Source organism: Mycteria americana, chromosome Z, assembly GCF_035582795.1.
Source record: "Mycteria americana isolate JAX WOST 10 ecotype Jacksonville Zoo and Gardens chromosome Z, USCA_MyAme_1.0, whole genome shotgun sequence".
Lineage (NCBI taxonomy): Eukaryota > Metazoa > Chordata > Aves > Ciconiiformes > Ciconiidae > Mycteria > Mycteria americana.
This window is the reverse complement of record NC_134396.1, coordinates 67422421-67444172: the sequence shown is the minus strand read 5'-3', so window position 1 is coordinate 67444172 and position 21752 is coordinate 67422421.

Here is a 21752-nt window from a genome sequence, read left to right as displayed (position 1 = left end):
GTACCGCAGCCACAGACCACGGCTCCCCACATCCCTCCCTAGCCAGTTTTAGCTTTCTGCCTTAGCTTAAGTACCAAAACGAGCCAGGGTTCTTGTAGGTACACTGAACTCAGCACAGGATAATTCTGCTTTTTAAGACGGTAAATTAATCCTCACTGAGCTCCCTATTGCTGCAGCTAGCATGGTTTTTTATACCTCAGCTGGTAGGCTTAAAGGTGACTTGGGTATATCTGCACTGGAGTTTTGTCTTGTTATAGAAAGTGCAAGAATAGTTAAGCCAATACAGCGCCCTCTCTGTATTTGTACCTTCAGCCCAAGCTGTGATAAGATACATTCCAACAAGTCCCATTAAAAAAGTTTTTCTATTTTTGCATTTTCTCTCATGAAGTTTTCATTGAGGTGTGTTGATTAAATTTTGTAGATATACTTTACATGTGATTCTAACTCGAGTTTTCGTTTCAAAAAAATTTAATTTGTTATAATTTAATGTTAATATATAATTATATATATGTTAATCACTCGTATGATGTGAATAGACCAACATGAACTGTTAATACAGAGATAGAGAAAATGGGCTTTCATTCTTAACACAGTGTTGTTTAGTTTGTTCTCTCCATTTGCACAGTAGAAACCAATGTCACCCTAATGGCAAAACTGATTTTATTTCAAAACAGTTATACATTTTGAATATATTAATAGCTTCAGGAGGCCAAAACTCTGTATATGTCTATATACATGTATATATCTATAGGAGTAATGAAAGGTAAAGCTAAGTGAAACTTACCATTATTATTATTATTATTATTACTAATAAATTTTTAAGCTGGCTTCATTCAGCATAATAAACTGGTAAAGTTTCTACTTCTCTTTCTACAGTGAAAATTCTAATACATTAAGGATTTAGTCTTAGTTATCTACATTGGAAAGGATCCCATAGCTTTGAGTCAGAGGACTGAATTCGAAGTTCATTAATTGACAAACGGTTATTTGGGTCAGTTTGATATCATGTATAGAATTTATCAACGAATATAGGTGTAAGTACAAATTATTATACTGGTCTTCATATTCACCATGCATTGACTTTGAGTACAGTGAGTAAGGGTATGTGAAACATTTACTTTTTATACAAGTAATATAAAAATATGCAAAACACATCATTTGGTTCTAGCTTTACTTCAAGTACTTGATTTACACAAAAGAAATGATTTGAATTAGAATCACCATTTGGAAGGATTTTGCAAGATATTATTTGGGGCCTTATTTTAAAGCAATAGCTTTTGTAATATTTCTTTATTTATGGGTATTTATTTATCACATTGTACTGATAAATTGTTTTTGATCAGTTTTAGAATTTCTCCTTTTTAGGTATAACAAAAACACCTGTGATTAATCTTTATAAGGGGAAAGACACATTGCAGTAAGTAGTACACAGAAGAGAAAAAAGAGAGTTGGTATCAGAAAATACAGGTTATGGACCCGGCTTGGGTGACCTTCCCATGTAATACTACTCAGCTCACATAATCTTGCTGTATCAAACTGTCACTAAACGTGACAGTTTCTACTTTTACTCTTGTATAGTAAGTTCTCCTGGTCAGGACCCTCCCTCCTTGTAAATTAATATGTCAACTATGACACATGAGGTGTTCTTCTTAATTACAGTAAAAAGTACCATGATGCAAACAGTAAATGTTTGTGCTTGCATTTTGAGCTAATATTTTTTAACAATAGCATTTATCATCAAAAGCAAGGTAGACATGCACTTGAATTTGCTTATGCAGCCGTGAGTTTGTTTGAAGGCTGGATAATTAGGCACATAAATAGCTACTGATGTACCTTGCTATTCACTACTGCAATAGCCAAGTGTGCAGGGTCTAAGCAGTCTTTAGACCTCGTGGACTAAAATCACATAGCTTAGGACAGAGCTCTGTATTTGGTGGCAGATGTGCAAGTTACATTCATATCTACACAGTTCAGGATTTTGAGTTAATTTTTATTATTAATGCGTGATAGGCAGAGTTGTGCACTGGGCATGGCCAGAGGTTAAGTCAGGTCCAGGGTCAGTCCAGGAGCAGGAGATAGGGCCAGTGGCAGGACTGGAGACAAGGGCACGGACTGGGTCTGGGTCCTACTCAGGAGACCAGGACATGGCATGGGTCCCAATCCCATGGTTAGGGGTGTGAGGCACCCCAAGGGAGATTTGGCAAGGCATGGTAAGGCCCATGGATGCTCTCAGGGCCCTGACCCTCACTGTGTTAGCTCTGGCTAATTCTTTGTAACATATCAGAATTAGAAAACCCCCACTTGAATCTATTAAAGTGTCAACTGACTCTACCATCCAGGAGTGATAATGTAAAGAAAGCCAAATGAAATTTTCATTGATTTCTTTATTTGCTTCAAAGGATGAAAAGTCAACGAAATACAAGTTAGTAGATAATGCAAGGAATAGGAAAATTTATCTGTAAAAAACAGGCAAGCAAAATACTAAAGATTCAATTGTTTCCTATAATAAATTAATACTAAAAATTGTGTTCATTGGATAATCTCACTTTCCTCAATATCAAAGAAAATAATATCTTTTTTAAGGGAACAGTACCACTGAGACACACCAAGCAATGAGCTCTATCTGTGCATGAAGATTACTATCGTTTTTTCACTTAGGCATGTGATTTTCTTTACACATTTGGCAAATCTTCCTCTCCAAAGTCTTTGTGATGTCACCTATCTGTCTTTTTTTACAGACTTGCACTATGTTTTACTGATAACAACAGTTCGTCCTAGAACAAGATCACTTTCTTATCAAAGGGTGGAGAAAAAACATATATGTCAGAGCTCGACAACATTTTCTTTCCCCAAAAGTAAACAAAAGCATCCAGCAGCAAGATAGCTTGGAACAAAACATCTTTGACAAACAGTCTATGCGTGTAGACAGACTAACCCTAGTTATTTTCCTAAGTCCATGGTTTAAGCAGCTGGTGTGAAGAGTTGGGGAATTTACGTACATTTTGTGCATAAATTAGTTGTTTCCTGATGATAACAGGCTTTCATTGTTGTTTGCACATATTTAAACCAAAATATTCTAAAAGTAATAAGAACCTGAAATCTTAAAAGACATAATACATCATACACATAATTCTGTGTGACCAGCCTGTAGGCATCCCTCTTTCAGTCTGAAGCAGCAAGAATTGCAACTCGTGTTCAGAAGGAGAAAAATACAGTATGTAATTCTTAAGCATTTCTGAATTCTGGAAGTTAGTGTCTCAAGATAAAAACCACAAAACCATAAGTATTGGGATGTCTTGTTGCCTGTGAGGAACCCAGCTGCCTGTCTGAAGAAGGAATCCAGGAGCCAGCATTCAAGTCCATATTCAACTTTGAGATGAAATGCTATTACTAGGAATGAAAGGAAGTCATTCACCTTCCCAGAGAGATGTCTGTCATGAAAGTTGATATTTCGTACCAGGAAGAGTAACAGGAAGAGCCTCAGTAGACATATTACTGAACTGGAAGGTGCTTACTGTTTATAGGCAATTGCCAGTACAGAGAGATTATAAAAGCTGAACAAAAATTATTGTTTGCCAAATGTTGGCCCAAATGGTCATTGCCATCGGCAGAAGGAAAAAATCTAAACAAACAATGCTTCTTCCCATTCTTGTCAAGAGTGAAGGGTGAGATGCTCACCACAGCCTCTTAAAACTCAAAAGCTTTTCTGGATGTCAGATCAGAGCAAAGCTGCTGATCAATGTTAGGTACACCTTGGCTATCTGCTGCATGCCAGCATCCATCAACACGTTTGCTAGCATTTTGTATGTTTTCGTATCCTTTTTTAATGTATGGGTTTTTTCCTTCCTTCCTTCAGCTAATCGGTTGTACTAAATGTACAATCTGGAAACACAGCATTCACCCAGCCAAAATATAAAATACAACAGTAGTTTTGCTGCTTTCTGAGTTAGCTTTCAGCCTAAGCTATGCATACTACATAGTTTGAGAAACTTAAATTCAGAGAAGTTACCAAAAAGTAAATTCAGTTCTGCTCTTCAAAATGCAAAGAAATTAACTCAGTTTCATGGCGTTTTTTATGCTGTCAAATATGTAATTACCACTGTGTTTTCCTACCAGCATTTTAGTTTAGGGTTGAATGGACAATTCATACCATAAACTGAATCAGGACTACAGAGTCACTGCAATTCAGGTTTGGATGATATATGATATTACTGAACTATCAGTGAAGATGTTCTTTCTAAATCCAAGATGTAAGTATTTGTTGATTGTATGCTTCTGTTAAATTAGAGAAAATGGAAAATGTTTTCAGTTTATAAAATCTTTCTGCACACTTGCTTTTGACTCCAAGATGCTGCCATTTCTAGAGACATACTTATTTCAAACGTCTATCCTTTCTCAAGATTAGGTCATCATCACAGGCCATGTGATGTAAAATATGGAGCATATTGACCTGTATTCTAGCATTGCAGGTGCTAGAGTTTTAAGCTTATTTCACAGTTGCTGAGAGCACACTTGGCTGAAAATATTAAGTTTACATCTCAGACTGTGAAATCATCACAGAATGTTTTATATTTCTGATTTTCTGATTATTCATTGCCTGAATGAAGTCCCTAAGGATCTCAACAGGGGTCAAAATGTAATTGTCCCAAGCATTTAAAAAATGGCACAAAACAGTTCTTACACTAGAGACTTCAGCCTAAGATTTAGGCCTCATGCAACAGGTGGATAAGGCAGATGGCGAGCTGGGTGAGAGGACAAAGCATTTCCAGAAACAGGTGCATTCACAAAAGTTTGTAGCCATGGGTGGTCACCAGCCTGACTTGTGCAAGGTGGTAGAGCGTAATTCTATGGCAATTGCAACTTCTTGTTTTGTTCTTAAAAAAATAAATAATAAGATTTGTTTAAGGGCTGAACTAAGTTATTTTTAGTGAAGTTTATTGAGTTTATAACAAAAGAGAATTTTTTGTTATTACCATGAAATTTGTTTAAAAGAAGTTGGTTAAACTCTCTCTCTCTCTCTCTCTCTGATGGATGTTGTTCAGATTTGAATTCTGAAACTACAGATGAACCTACCCAGCTTTTATTGTTATCTTCATGTAAAAGAGTAATTTCTGCATGTTTTAGAAAGCTGCTATGAAAAGAGGTATGGGGACAAAAGAAGGGTGAAAAGCAGTAGAAGAATTTATTTTTATCTTTGAAAAATAAAATGTTTGGGCTCCAGAAACCACTAATATATAATAGAAAGCAAATGGTCAATGCCACTTTTTTCCATTGTGTGACAGACAATCAAGAAAGTTGTCTTGGCTGCTGCCTTGATCATAGCAAAAGTGACTGGTCAACTTTCAGTCACCATCTAGAAACCAGAAGATGATTTGATGTAATAATTACCTGGACAGGTTCTGGGAATAAACCCCTAGGTTTAAGATCAGTGGAAGAAGAGTTCCTTACTTTATACATAAGAAAAACCAGCAAGATATTCTATATATTGGAACCTAAAGGGGAGCTTTAAAAAAAAAAGATAATTTCTTATAACTTTCATGGTTAATTTGAGACAAAAATAGTATGTAACAGAATACTTTCTTTTCCTGTTCTTTTTGTATAACATCCACATATATACTTTCACAGGGTGATTTTGTTCTAATCTTCAAAGTGTTCTGCTTGTCGGCGTTCGATAAACAGTGTAAGATCATGTCATTCAGAAGAGACATTGACTAAGTATTTTTTTTTCTTAAATATATGATGTCTGTGATGTAATGTACACAGAGAAGTCAAGTCATGTCAGTGATTAAGCAAGATTATCAACATACTGTAGATCCAGTATCACTTACAAACCTGCCTTTACTTTTGATCCCTTATCAGGATTGTGGACTTCCCTACACTTTCTGTGATGTATGTACTGACAAATACCATACCTGTTTAATTATATAGGGTATTGTTTTCTTCCTCCAAAATACTTCATTTCAGCTTATTAGTTTGTTTGGACATCACAAGAAACAAATTTTCTAGTACTAATTTATTCTGATAGTAGAGCCAAACAGATATCCCTGACTTTCTGTACTTTGCCAAGTATCAGTGAACACATCCCTCTTCCCAGAAAATGTTAGTAACTGGAATGAACTCAAGAGGCTTAGAGGCTGGCAACATTTATTGGACAGATTACTTTGATTACTATAGCTAGATAGGGCATTTTGGTTTAGCCAAGAACACTGGGGAAGAAAGAATATCTTTCTTGTTGACTATTAATGATTGATAAATCAGAACAGGAGGATATATCAGACACCTCATGTTCACTTGCCGATTCAGGAAAATGTAATAATCATTAATATACAATAACCTTAAATTGTAAATTATGTTGCTTCTACCAAGTTTTCATTCTGGCTAGGTGACATTTTATATAAACTTCAAAACTCTTTCCCTGCCTTTCATCAGGTCTTTTGTTGGAAAGGCTAGGTAAGGTCTGCTGATAGGTTTGGTGAACTTGGAATAAAGTAGAATCATAAAATCCCAGTCTCTTTTTGCCAATAATGTGGCTCTGATTTGCTTCACAGTGTCTATTACTTTTTGCAGATATGCACTCTTCCACAGGCAAGTATTCAGTTATAAGAAAATCCTTATCATAATTTACAGAAATTAGGAACTATCATGGAGGGGCAATTTGAGTACAATTCAATGTGTTGAAAGCACAATGGAAGTCCTTAAATTAATATTTACAAAAAAATTACAAATTCGTACTTAGAAATTTACAATAAACCTACTTAGTTCACTAGATACTACCAGTCAGGCATTTAAAAAGAAAACCAGTGTACATCCTTTAATAACAGCTGTCTATTATTATGTCTGTTAAAATATTAATGAAGGCCTTACTTAAAGTAAGTAGAAAATGCCTGGATTTTTGTTCAGATTTAAACATGAAAACAGACATTTGTGCAAAAAACAAACAAGCAACAACCGCCCCCCCGCCATAAAATCAGGATGAAGATGCTAAGCTTAACATATGCATAATGACCAAGCCAATACCTGTCTTAGAACACTCTTTCACATTATTTTCTTAGCTCTACTTGCTTTTCTGACAGTAGATTTAGGTAGATTTTCAATAAAAAAGATTTCTGATTTTGTAAAGTGAAACATAAATCTAGAGGGACATATTTTACTTCTGCTTGTTCTCCAGTTGCGTTGTGTTGAAATCAACAAATTCAAAATCATTGTGTATTCCTGACCTCACAGGAGGTCTAGTCCACACATTAAACCTCATTCTTTTTATATCAAGGAATCAATGTCCCATGGTCTGAAATGCATACAGTCTGAAATATGGAAAAAGATAACCTATGTGATTAAAATATATGCAAGTAGGAGCTTTACTGCAAGAGTTAGGTGTTAGCTTAGAGATATTTGGGCTGACTATATTTGAAGTGCTTTGCCAGTGTTGTTAAACTGTTTTAGTGTACTAAAAAAGCACTTGGATGTAACTTACAGAAATTGAGATTTTGCCGGCAGAGTATGTTCCATATTCCACTGAATGAAATAACTTATAGCAGAAAACGTATTCTAAGTTGTTGTTAAAAGATGAATTGATGTTAAGGCTTTTTCCGGACAGTCTGTCAGTCCTATCTTTTACCTCACAGTTTTTTTAATTAACAAAGACATGTCCCCATTTTGCTGTGCTGACCTGGCCTAGCTCTTGTGCACAAAATTATAAATTTCTCAGCCTGCAAAATCCTTCCAGGTAATAACTTTGTTACTACAGCATTTAATAGCCCTGTGACTGCTGTGTCGAAAAGTCCCTTCAGGCACCTGTAAATTCTGGGGCAGATTTGGTTTTGCGTCACCTGCATGCTTTCCTTTATGAAAACTGTAAATGGCCACGGGTATGATAGACACAGCCCAAAATGGATGGTGTGAGGGGCTTTGGCTATTTTCCTTACCACCTGTTAGCTAATACTGGGATGCTTCGTTATCACACTGCTGACGGTCAGGAGCTGTAATGAACGCTGGACACAAGGGGCTGCTTCTGCACAAGGGACGTCTCTCCCAGACAAGTTGAACCACTATTGCCTTCCCTTTGCAGGAATTGTTTTGCAGGGCCAAGGACTAGGCCAGTTGCACAAAAGTATGAAAGGAGGTTATTTCACCAGATTATCAGAAATGATCAAAAGCTTTTCATCAAAATCTATGAAGGGGAAAAATGTGAATAACCCCACGAGAAAAGACAGCGATAGCAAAGACTGCATACTGCTATGTAACAACTTTTCACCAGATAAGAAGTGGGCACTAATGACAAGCGGACACAGGGGATAAAGCCAAAACACAGTATGAATCTGTCCTGCCTCTGACAGGTACCTGAGGGGTTTGTTTCTTTAGCACTCCGGCTGAACTTAAAAATATCATCATGCCCATCAAGTCTGACTGTATTCTTCCAAGCTGTTGTCGACAGCACTTTGATCCTTCACACCCTTGTGCAAACAGAAGTACTGTATTTTGGAAAAAAAACCAAAGCCATAATAAATATCTCATTTATCTTTAAAGGTAAATGGTTGTTTTAACAAAAGGATTTTTAAAATATGTTTTGTACTGCATATTTCTTGCCTTTATGTTAAAATTAGAAACCCCGCATGTGTCATTGCCTAAGAAACTGAGGAAACTCATTTATCAAAGTGTTCATTTCACTGTACTTTTTACAGTTTTTTTTTTTTTTTTATTTGAACTGCCAGTTATAGGTGAATTTTGGTGCAGTGTATCATTTCTGTAAGAGTTTACACATAAGTAGGATGGAATAGGGAGAAGCAAATAGTACCTTTTAAAAGAGATGTTGCTATCCTACAATACGATATACTTCTGCTTTGTGTGAGACCCTGTTTGCTTAATACTGTAGATCAAACTTAACTCTTGTTGGGAAATCCATGATGAATAGAAGGGTTTTTTTATTTTTCAAAAGCCAGAGATATTCTTACATTGAAACTTTCCTTTCTTGTTGCTGAATACTGAGAACAAACTGTGATTTCAAAAAAATATTAAACATTGTTCATCTGACTTAATTGCGTACTTTGTGTAACTTGTATGTTGAAGGACGATAGTCTGCCTTTATTTTACTGCTTTTTTAAAATGCTTTTTTCCCATTTTAGTATTTATTGCTGTTTGCTGCTGCTCTTTTTCTTGTTCTATTTATAGTGTTTTATGATGATTAAAAGACTGGAAACAGTGTGTGGGTATATGTCTCCCCCTTTATCCATAGACCAGACCTCTGTGAGGAAAGCTATCGTACAGTGAAGATACGCTTTTGTGATTTGACACATAGGTCATCCTGTAAGTGACAAGTTGGTCCCTTACCTGCTTTGTGCTGGCTTTTGTTGAGGACAGGTGGATTTTGGTGTCAAATTCTACTGCCTTTTTTTTTGCAACATGGAAATTTTTCCAGACCTGAGGCAAAAATTAGTTCCCTACTAAAAATCTTATGTGAAATCATTGGAATTTGAATCCACAATTATCAGAACCATGAGATTAGGAAAAAATGTTAAATATTGTTTAATAAGGCTGTTGTGGATTCACCTCCAAGGGAGGATTTATCCTCACTTGCAAGAGTAGCTACAATAGGTTACTCTTTAAGCATCAGCTGTTCTCGAAGGCTGCGTAGACACTTGGTGAATATACTACTAGAGGAGAAAACATGTCTGGAAACTTAATTATGAAAGGTTATCCGCAGGTCAGATTTTGCAAGCAAATGAAAAGGGCTATGTTTGAAACAAGGAAATGTTAGAAATTCCCCAGGAGGTCACGCTGATGGTTGGTCTGACCCGGTAGTCTCCCTCCAAGAGTGGCAGTGGTGGTGGTGGTCCTTTCCCCTCTCCAACTCCCACAATCATCGCAGCGTTAAGTAGGTTACCCGGTACCTGTCTACTTTATAGGTCTGTTTGAAGACCTGTTATCCATGAATCAGGCTAATCCTTTTTTGAATTTGCTAATGCTGTTTGCCCTTGTAAATCTTTTGTGACGCCATACCCCAGAAGCTCATTACCTGCTGTGTAAAAAAGCACTTTCTTTTCTTTTTCAAAATGATCTCCTAATAGTTTCAGCATGCACCCCATGATTCCAGTGTTGCAGAATTTCCTGAGTAGCTGTTCTGCATTCATCTTACCACCACAATTATGATTTTGCAAACCTTAATTATATTCCTCTGCAGCTTTTTCCTCTTCAAATGGAGAATGAAGTCCAGCATTTTTTTTTTAATGTCCTTGTAAGGTAACTAGTCTCTCTTCCTAATAATTTTTTTAGCTCATATTATATCTTTTCAAACTACACTATCTGCTTTCTGGAGCTGCAGAGACCAGAACCCTACATAGTGATCAAGAAGTGGAAACACTGAATTAGAGGGTGTTTTCACAGTATTAATTTGAAACATTGCTACTGGACAAGTCCACCATAGTTGTGTAAGTAACATCTGTGACACACTATGACTTGCCACTAGGTAGATTTTCTCCCTTGTACTTCAAGAAATTGTGGAGTGCAAGCACAAATATATTAGAAAATATAAAAATGGAGGGTTTTTTTTATTGTTGTTCATATTGTTGAGCGTTTTTAGATAAAAACTCAGTGATGATACCTCTGCTCTGGTGCTGACTAGATTATGCAAGCGATGTAATAGTGAAGGAGATCTTTTAGTTGGTAGGCATGCTAGGTAATGGCTGTAGGCCAGAATCTTGCAGGTACAAGCAAGGAATAAATCAATTGGTTTTCTGCCTTCTAAAGTTATAAACTTTAAACCATACTTGCATGCTGGGAAACTGTGAAGAGACAAGCATGAAGTCTGTTCTGTGCTTAAGAAGTTCTTATCCGTACCAGGTATGGTCTTTGTTATATATAAAGTAATTCGATCCAGAAGAAAGGTAGAAGGGTAATGAAAATTGATGGAGCTATGTATGCCGACAGGATATTGCATTTGCTAGAGAAAAAATATGATAAGGACAGGAGACAGGTGCTGTGGGGAAAACAGCTACTATTTACACTTGAATGCTCACAAAAATCACAAGAAAATGGGAATTTTTAGATTTCTTCACAAAATACACAGCATGATCATTAAAAGAACTGTGCTGTAAAATAAAATAACAAGTATCATTCCTGATATCAGTTATATAGATGTATTAGTAATGTTAATTTTAACCTTGCTGATGCTGACATGTTCCCAGTCTTCACCTATAAAAAGAGGAGGCATAGTGGTTTTGCAGATAAACCTCAAGGAAGGGGATTTTCTGTTGTCTATGCAGTGGTCATAAATCTGATATACTCACTGGCTAGATATGCTCAGCCTCCAGCTGTTGACCTTCAAGGCTGGTCGTTTTACCTAGCTACGTATAGGCTGATGTGACCAAGGTGACCAGTTACAGGCTATTTCTTTGCATGGCAGGTTCACAACCCACCAGTGGCAGCCCCGAGTGTCACAAACATTTCATTCGTATTTTTAGTATTTATGCTAGAACCTGGAGCATAGATGGGATGCTTTTAATAAATCTATGTAGATATAAATAAGTATGACAGTCCCACTGTTACTTGAGCTTCAGCCTGGCACTTTTAATGCTTATGTCGTCACTGAGTGACTTCCATAAAGAAACTGCAGCAAGAAAGCATCAGTATATTGGTAGCAAGGTAGATATAAATTTACCTTCTGTCAGTGAGCCTTGCCTGTTTCTAGACTTCCATTTTGCTCTTTCTTTCTCTTCTTCTACTTCACTAGGCAGTGTGTGCTCACTTGTTTTGGGAATACATACTATGGAGGGAAAAAGAGACATGGTATCTTGCTGAGTGTCTGCTTTTCACACCTTGTTCTTAATTAAGATCCAGTGGCATATTTTTAAATGTTTATATGCATTGAATATTTTTATTTTTCTGTTTTATCCCCCCTGGCCCCTGCCCCCCCTGGCTAAATAGGGCTCTGAAAGACTAGATGTATTTGTTAATTTTCTATCTCATAGTGCATGTTGGGAAATTATTTCTTTTCCTATGATGCCTTTCCTTTAAACTAAAAGTCTTGAGTTTTTCTTAAACATTTATCTATTTTCTTTGAACAATTGAAACCAACTAAAAAACAATTACTTTAACAATATTCTTCTTTGTAGAAAATAGAAAGGAGGGGAGGTTACCACAAACATTCTTGTGTATCAGGAAAGCCATTTTGCCATAGGAAAAATCTCTGATGGAAAAATACCATCTAGATCTAACACAGTCACAAGAAGAGCTTCACACCAATATGAGGTTAGGAAAAAAAAACCCTAAATGTTACTCGAATAAGGTGTTTGTTAATTAGATTTAAATTTTAATGTGGCTTGCAGATACAGATGGAGCCAAACTTTCAGACTTTGAAGCAAATAGCCCTGCAGGTCAGATGAATTAATATCTCATCCTTTTCCCACTGTTATTAGAGAATTATTGAGGTAAAAAGCCTCAACTTTGAAGAAAATTAGCTGTGGTAGGTGCAAAGAGTCCTGACATCCCTTCCATAAAGAGCACCTTATTTCCTCTCCTCCCTGGAGGTTAAATGAGGATTCATTTCTTGGACTGCTTTGGACTGTTCTTGAGGTAATATTTTACACTACACATCAATAAATATTCAAAACCATACTTACCTAAAAACATAAAAATGCTGCAGTTGGCAATGGATTAGCACCATAGCCTTCACAGCAGCTGGTGGGACCTTAGTGATCCCTTGTAGAAATGCAGATGATACTCTTGCCAAAAGGCAGCAAGGCAGCTCACTCCTCCAGATGTGTCCATGAGGATTATTTCTTCCCCATTCTGTAAAAGTCTTCCTTCACCTGGTACAACCCCAGTCTGCTGCAGAGCAATAGTTTATTTCTATTCTGGTTTATTATTGCTTGACTGAATCCCAGAGGAATGCTATGGAGTCACAGGTTTTCCAAAATGAAGTGAATCATGACAGAAACCACAACAGAGACACAAAAACAAAATGAAAAATCAGCCTAGTCTTTTCATATGAAAGCTGTCTATTTGTAAACATTCGTAAGGAAAGGAGCCCATGTAAACCTCTGCTGATGTGGCTGAATGCAACTGTTCCTCTGGGTGTACTTTTAATTCTGCAGCCAGAGTGTTAGCAATATGAAACTGAAAATGTCACAAAATGCCAAGTCTGAAAATGTCACTGAGGAAAGAAAGAACGAAAAGAAAAAAAAGAACAAAGAAAAAAGATAAAAGAAAGAGAAAGAGAAAGAGATGAAAGAGAAAGAGAAACAAAGAAAAAGAGAAAGATAAAAAGAAAAAGAAAAAGAAAGATAAAAAGAAAAAATTAATAATAAAAAAATAAAAATAAAAATAAAAATAATAAAAATGAAAATAATAAAAAGAAAAAGAAAAAGAAAAAGAAAAAGAAAAAGAAAAAGAAAAAGAAAAAGAAAAAGAAAAAGAAAAAGAAAAAGAAAAAGAAAAAGAAGAAAAAATATAAAGAGAAAGAGAGAGAAAGAGAAAGAGAAAAAGAGAGAGAGAAAGAAAAAGAAAGAGAAAAAAGAGAAAAATAAAATAAAAAACTAAAACTAAAACTAAAACTAAAACTAAAAATAAGAAAAATAAAAATAAAAATAAAAATAAAAATAAAAATAAAAATAAAAATAAAAATAGAAAAAGAAAAAGAAAATAAAAAGGAAAAGAAAAAGAAAAGAAAAAGAAAAAGAAAAAGAAAAAGAAAAAGAAAAAGAAAAAGAAAAAGAAAAAGAAAAAGAAAAAGAAAAAGAAAAAGAAAAAGAAAAAGAAAAAGAAAAAGAAAAAGAAAAAGAAAAAGAAAAAGAAAAAGAAAAAGAAAAAGAAAAAGAAAAAGAAAAAGAAAAGAAAAAGAAAAAGAAAAGAAAAAGAGAAAGAAAAAGAAAAAGAGAAAGAAAAAAAGAAAAAAAAAAAAAGAAAAAAGATAATGACCCCACACCAAAGGCAAATGAAATAAATATTCTTCACTGGTAGTGAACAGTGGTTTCTTGGGGATATGATTTTATACATTTTGCATCCTATTAATTTTCATGGCATCAATGGAGAAATATTAAAACTGTGAGAGTGTTGAAGACAAATTAACTCATCAATTACATGTATGGGACAGTGGAGACTGATTTTATTTCACCATTTCCAATTGCAATAAAACTGTAATTACTAACTCGTGGAATCTTCATGGAGATCTGCATTCATTACCACTTAATTTGAAGTCAGTGACTGCTGTATAGTTTAACTTTTCAGACATCTAATGTGGAGGACTAGGAGGCAGCTTAGAATAAAGCAGTCTTTCTTTTCAGTCCTCATAGCAGTTTTTTCTCTGCACTTGTCCAAGCTAAATTTTGCCTGTGACACTAAAGAAATTGGTTTAGATTGAAACAGTACAGAGAAGTAAAAATGAATACATGTGCTCAAGGACATTAGTGTCTCTGTCCTTCTTCTATTCTCCTCGTATGTGTGTATCTCTCTCTCTTTTCCTTGAACACATACAAGGTTGCATTCCCTCAGGAACAGATTCTGCCATCATCACACTGAATAATACTTTATTTTGAGAGCAGTCTCACAGAAATTGGTAGACGATACTTCATGTGAACCAGTCTAGTGTGTTACGGTTGTAGGGAGGTGCTAACACCAACTTGTCTCTTGCATCCCTCTAATGCAAAAGAAGCACAAAATCCTTTATTACTTTGTTTCTTAAAATAAAGGATGAAGAGAGGTGGGAACATTTTGAAAAAAGTGTTGCGGTTTGACTTGTTTCAAGGAAAGTTTGTACTTGCCAGTTTTTTTCAGGGCATAGGTGAGGGCAACCTGCTCCTCCTGTGACCTGAGATCTCCATAGCATGTGGGCCACCCACAAGTGACCTTTCTGAATTATTAGATCATGAGCAACAGCAAAACAAATCAATCAGTATTTTACATTTGGAATCTGTGTTGATTCATGCGTAGTGGTGTGCTAGACAGAAAGCAAACCAGAGGCCAAAACCTGTCTTTTACAACGCTCATTCTAAAATAGCTATATAGCTATAGCTCTATAATTAATGCAATTGCATACAGAGTCAACAGTGTAGCATTGGTAGCAACCCTTACAATGAAAGATTATACAGCTGGTTTTAGTGGAAAGCAAAGTGCATAATATTGCTTATATTCTATTACTGCTAGCATAAAGTCAAATGTTTCAAATGAAAATTGTTAGATGTTACATTTTGTGCTCAAATAGCACTTTTTTCCCAACATTCATATTTTGGTAATGCTGATTGTTTTAATGAATTGTTTATATTTTTTCAAAATGTGAATTCTGTTTTGATATTTGTATGTCTTCCCTGGAGAAAAACAGAAATAAAAAGAAATGTAAAATAAATGTAAAAAATCTAAATGTTAATCTGTTTTGTTAATCACTTTGTTTTTTGAAAAAATGTTCATCTTCCAACCATTGCAAAATATTTTTTTTTTCCACAAAAAATTTTGGGTTTCAAGTAGTCTAAATTTCTACTAATGAATGAAGGAAAAAAGAAAATGCTAGTACCTTAAGTGAGTACAGAAAGACCTAGCAAAACCAAAAAAGTTACTTCAGTAACTTCAGATCTGTCAATGATATTGTGGGACAGAGAGATAATTTATTATTTTAAATCTTATACTATTTTAAATAATATTTTATAAAATAGCTATTTTAAATCCTTTACTTAAGCTTACTATAGGTTAAAGGTTCTTGGCTTTTCACTGCAATGAAGCAGGAGCACAACAACTATTCTTAGAAACACTTATTTAGACTTCCTATGTATTTTCTGAATTTTATTTTCTGAATTTTATTTTCTTCATGTAAGCCAAGTACCTTTTCTTGACATTCAGCAATACTTTCCAGTCCATCTAATTATCTATGAATGAAAAGTAAGCAAGAGGTGATATTGTAACTTGGATCCTTAGTTCAATTTAATAGTACATAATTTTTTGAAAAAATACTGAATTCTATATTAAGTTGTGCTCTATTAGTGAAACATCCTGTTGTTAAAGTAGAAATGCTATAATTATGAATGGAAAGATCAGAAATGTTGTAATACATTAACAAGGATCTATCTTCACCAGAAGATTCAGGAGGACTTTCAAAGAAGAACTTTTAAGAGAAAACCTTACCTCCTCAAATATCTGGCTGTATTCAGATAAAAGCCAGAAAACTGAAAATCACACTGGGAGGAGATCTGCCCTTGATCTGCTTTATGGAACAGCAAGCATGCCACATTGATGACATTTAGATGGGAAATTTGGATCTCATTTACTTTGTAATTGTTCTAATCTAATCTATTAATCTGATATAGTCTTTACAGGTTATTATTATTCAATAGTCCTTGCAATAGAGGACTGGAATCTTAGATTTCTGTACCAGAATTTTTTATTGCATCTAGCTTGAGAAATCAAACTTTTGAAAATTTAAGAAGAGATGAAGTTAAAAAAAAAAAAGAAAGAAAAATTGTGTTACTTTCATATATTTTAAACTAGGTTTTCAACACAGGATATCCAACCTTAAAAATAATTTACAATTATAATTCACAACAGGACATTTCCATAAAAGTGCTGGCAAAACATGGTCTAGATGAAACCATTGTGTACATGCAAAAGACCATGGACTGGGAATTACAGAATCACAGAATCACAGAATTGTATAGGTTGGAAAAGACCTTTAAGATCATCAAGTCCAACCGTAAACCTAACACTACCAAGACCACCACTACACCATGTCCCTAAGCACCTCAACCAAACGTCTTTTAAATACCTCCAGGGATGGCGACTCAACCACTTCCCTGGGCAGCCTGGTCCAATGCTTGATAAGCCTTTCAGTGAAGAAACATTTCCTAATATCCAGTCTAAACCTCCCCTGGCGCAACTTGAGGCCATTTCCTCTCGTCCTATCACTTGTTACCTGGGAGAAGAGACTGACCCCCACCTCTCTACAACCTCCTTTCAGGTAGCTGTAGAGAGCAAGAAGGTCTCCCCTCAGCCTCCGCTTCCCCAGGCTAAACACCCCCAGTTCCCTCAGCCGCTCCTCATCAGACTTGTGCTCCAGACCCTTCACCAGCTTCGTTGCCCTTCTCTGGACACGCTCCAGCACCTCAATGTCTCTCTTGTAGGGAGGGGCCCAAAACTGAACACAGTATTCGAGGTGCGGCCTCACCAGTGCTGAGTACAGGGGCACGATCACTTCCCTAGTCCTGCTGGCCACACTATACCTGATACAAGCCAGGATGCCTTTGGCTTTCTTGGCCACCTGGGCACACTGCTGGCTCGTATTCAGGTGGCTGTCAACCAACACCCCCAGGTCCTTCTCTGCCAGGCAGCTTTCCAGCCACTCTTCCCCAAACCTGTAGCGTTGCATGGGGTTGCTGTGGCCAGGTGCAGGACCTTGCACTTGGCCTTGTTGAACCCCATACAATTGACCTCAGCCCATCGATCCAGCCTGTCCAGGTCCCTCTGTAGAGCCTTCCTACCCTCAAGCAGATCAACACTCCCACCCATCTTGGTGTCGTCTGCAAACTTACTGAGGGTGCACTCGATCCCTTCATCCACATCATTGATAAAGATATTAAACAGGACTGGCCCCAACACAGAGCCCTGGGGGACACCACTTGTGACCGGCCACCAACTGGAGTTAACTCCCTTCACCACCACTCTTTGGGCCCAGCCATCCAGCCAGTTCTTTACCCAGCGAAGAGTACACCCATCCAAGCCATGAGCAGCCAGTTTCTCCAGGAGAATGCTGTAGGAAACCATGTCAAAGGCTTTACTGAAGCCTAGATAGACAACATCCACAGCTTTTCCCTCATCTACTAGGCAGGTCACCTTGTCCTAGAAGGAGATCAGGTTGGTCAAGCAGGACCTGCCTTTCCTGAACCCATGCTAGCTGGGCTTGATCCCTTGGTTATCCTCTACATGCCATGTGATGGCACTCAGGATGATCTGCTCCATCAGCTTCCCCAGCACCGAGGTCAGGCTGACAGGCCTGTAGTTCCCCGGGTCCTCCTTCCGGCCCTTCTTGAAGATGGGTGTCACATTTGCTAATCTCCAGTCAGCAGGGACCTCCCCAGTTAGCCAGGACTGCTGGTAAATGATGGAAAGGGGCTTGGTGAGCACATCTGCCAGTTCCTTCAGTACTCTCGGGTGGATCTCATCAGGCCCCATAGACTTGTGAGTGTCTAAGTGGTGCAGCAGGTCACTAACCATTTCCCCCTGGATTGTGGGGGCTCCATTCTGGTCCCTGTCCCTATCTTCCGACTCGCAGGGCTGGGTACCCAGAGAACAATTGACCCTACTATTGAAGAGTGAGGCAAAAAAGGCATTAAGTACCTCAGCCTTTTCCTCATCCTTGGTCACTGTGTTCCCTCCCCTGTCTAATAGAGGCTAGAGATTCTCCTTAGCTCTCCTTTTGCTGCTAATGTATTTGAAGAAGTGTTTTTTGTTTTCTTTTAGGGCAGTAGCCAGATTGAGCTCTAGCTGGGCTTTGGCCCTTCTAATGTTCTCCCTGCACAGCCTTGCTACACCTTTGTAGTCCTCCTGACTTGCCTGCCCCTTCTTCCAGAGGTCATAGACTCTCCTCTTTTTCCTGAGTTCGAGCCAGAGCTCTCTAGTCAGCCAGGCTGGTCTTCTTCCCTGCCGGCTCGTCTTTCGGCACCTGGGGACAGCCTGCTCTTGTGCCTTTAGGACTTCCTCCTTAAAGAATGTCCAGCCTTCCTGGACTCTTTTCCCCTTTAGGGCTGCCTCCCAGGGGACTCTGTCAACCAGTCTCCTAAACAGGCCAAAGTCTGCCCTCCGGAAGTCCAAGGTAGGACTGACAACCCTCCTTACTTCTGTGAGAATTGAGAACATCATTTCATGATCACTCTGCCCAAGACAGCCTCCAACCATCACATGGCTCAAGTCCTTCTCTGTTTGTCAACAAGAGGCCCAGCGGGGCACCTTCCCTCGTTGGCTCCCTCACCAGCGGTGTCAGGAAGTGATCTGCCACACACTCCAGGAACCTCCTAGACTGTTTCTTCTCTGCTGTGTGGTGGTCTAATAAATAGAAGAATGTGACGGTCTGCGGAGGTGCTGCTTGGTACTTTTAGGTACTTGGATGAGAGAATAAAGAGTTTACTTAATAAATATGCTATAGGAAACAAAGTTGGATAACAACTGCATTGGAGAAAGGCTTTAGAATTCAAAATCATCTTGACAAATTAGAGATATGGTATAGGTAATAAGGATGAAATTCATTATGATTAATATGAAGAACTCTATTTGTGTTGTAATAATAGGCTGCAGAAATTCAGGATAGGACTAACTGTTTAGAAAGCAAACTTGAAAAAGATTTTTCAGCTTACGATGAGCAAGAAGCTAACCATGAACCACCGAGGTTGTAAGAGAAAATGTTAGGATGTATACTAGTATGTAACATAAACAGAGCTTGTAAGAAATGTCAAATAATGATTCTTTTTAAAAATTTATTTACCATTAGTAAGGCCTCAAGTATGGTTTTTTTTTTTCTTTATTTTGGGCAGCTTGGGAAAGATATACAACATTCTGAGGAAGATGTGGATCAGTAAGAAAGATCTGAATGATCTGGATGAGATGGATCAGGGGTCTAAAACAGATCACTTCTGAGAGAAAGGTAAAGAGACTGGTTCTATTTAAACCCAAAGATGATGAAGGAATAGAGGCAGAAACACAAGAAGTCAGGTATGCAAAGGTTGTTGCAAAGATCAGGAAGAAGTAATTGACTTAAACTGCAGCAAGAAAAATTAATAAAGGAATTTTTAGTTGATTTTTATTTCAATTGATAAAGGTAATGAAACAATATAATAAATGACTTAAAAAGGCTGAGGAGTCTGTGTCATGACAAAATGATATAATTGATCATATCATTTGAACAGCGGAAAGGATAGGTGATCCCTTGAGTCCTTTCCAGTCCTATTTTTCTGTGATTTTAATTCTAGTAATCAGATCACGAAGATTTTTTTAATTCACTGCTATGCAGTGGTATGACTTTTTAAGCTCACATTTTGTGGACATATACTGTAAATCTTTAGAATACACCAGCTGTGAAGGTAGCAATGTAGGAGGAGCATTTTCCCTCTAAAGTGGCTTTGGTAGATAGTACAGTTGACTTAATGGATGGTTCCTTTATTGCTAGTACTTGTAATGGTTCACACTGTGATTATTTGTTCTTTCACTTAAACCTTAAACATCAACTGGACATTGTTATAAATAAGTATCTTGTGAGTTCAGGGTGGGTAATGAGATGTCACTGAGCTCTAGAACACACTTCTGAAAATATTTTAGATCTTTAACTCAAAAAAACCCACTGCCCTGAAAACTTAGGCTAACAGTTTTTATATTGTCACTGTTAAACTATCTTGATAATATTTTGCTCTTTTTTAAAAGTTTAGGATGGGGAAGCATGAGTGAGGAGGGAAGAATTGAAAGTACTGATGAAATGTTATGATTTTATTTCAAAACTTAGTATTAAATTATTATTGAGCTCATATCTCTTTGTGTGAGTAATTGACAAGCTGGAGTCAGTTTCTGTTGACATTTATAGAAATATTGTTATTGGGTTTTTTTCAGAGTGGACAGAGATGATCAAATAATAGAGGTTCATGGAACTCACCTTTGGATACAAAGATACAATAGGCATAACTGAAACACATCGTAACCTCATTAATTTACATTTGCCCAGAAGCAGATGCATGACTTAAAAAGCTGGGCTTTAAGTCCTGAGCCCTGCCAGTTCACATTAACTTTTTAATGTGTTTTTACTATGAAGTAGATGACTGCAAAATCTGTCTGCAAAACCATCTTTTGAGATCCTTCTGAGTTTTTAAAGAATAGGCATTATTCACAAATAGACTTCCTGTATAGGAGACAATGCTTGTCTCTTCTGACATCCTTGTGGAAATCACTGAGGCTCTGCATTCTACCAGTGGTACTTCTGAGACTGTTCATCCCTTATATGTGAGATGCTTTTGACTGGTTGTAATGTCAAATGCTGTGATGTTAGAAGAGATACACGGTCTTTACAAGAAATTAGATTGGTTTAAAATCAATCTTGGGCACCATCCAGGAACTTCATTAAAGCTGTAGATCTTTGTCTTTTGGCAGAACCATTTGTTCCTGTTTAGAGGAAAACAATGCATATGTGATATAATGAAGAGAAACAAAAAACGAAAGAAGAATTAGGTACAAAAGCTAATACCTCCACTTAAGCTCAAGAACCCAGAAAGCACAGGATGTGAAAAAAACTTTGCTAATGTAATAAATGTTGCATTATCATAAAAAGAAATGTGATACACAGAATTAGCAAAAACAGAATTACAAAGTTAGGTGTTGTATTTACAAATTAATTTAATCACACCAAAGCATATCTTGCGTGTAAAAATCTGGCTAGCAATGCTTGTCTTATGTCTGTTTTTCTGAATTTGTGTAAGGCAACCCTGCTTTTTCCTATACCCAAAGCAATGGAAGAACTAAAATGTGTAGCCTGATGCTTTTATTCTTATATACATTTTAGACATTTAAACCCACAACTGGTGACTGTTAGTGTTAACTGGTTAAAGCAATTTGCCATGAAGTGAAATTTTCACATTTTGCACAATCTGTACAATTTCCCTCTGATGCCTCAGGCTTCATGTAATTCTTGTGTAGTTTTCAGGAACTTTCCCTGAGACTCGTGTAGTCAGTCTCCTTCTCTGTCTCTTTGCCCCCTTTTTGCAAAAAAAAATGTGGGAAGTAATAGTGAAAAATAATGAAGCAGACAT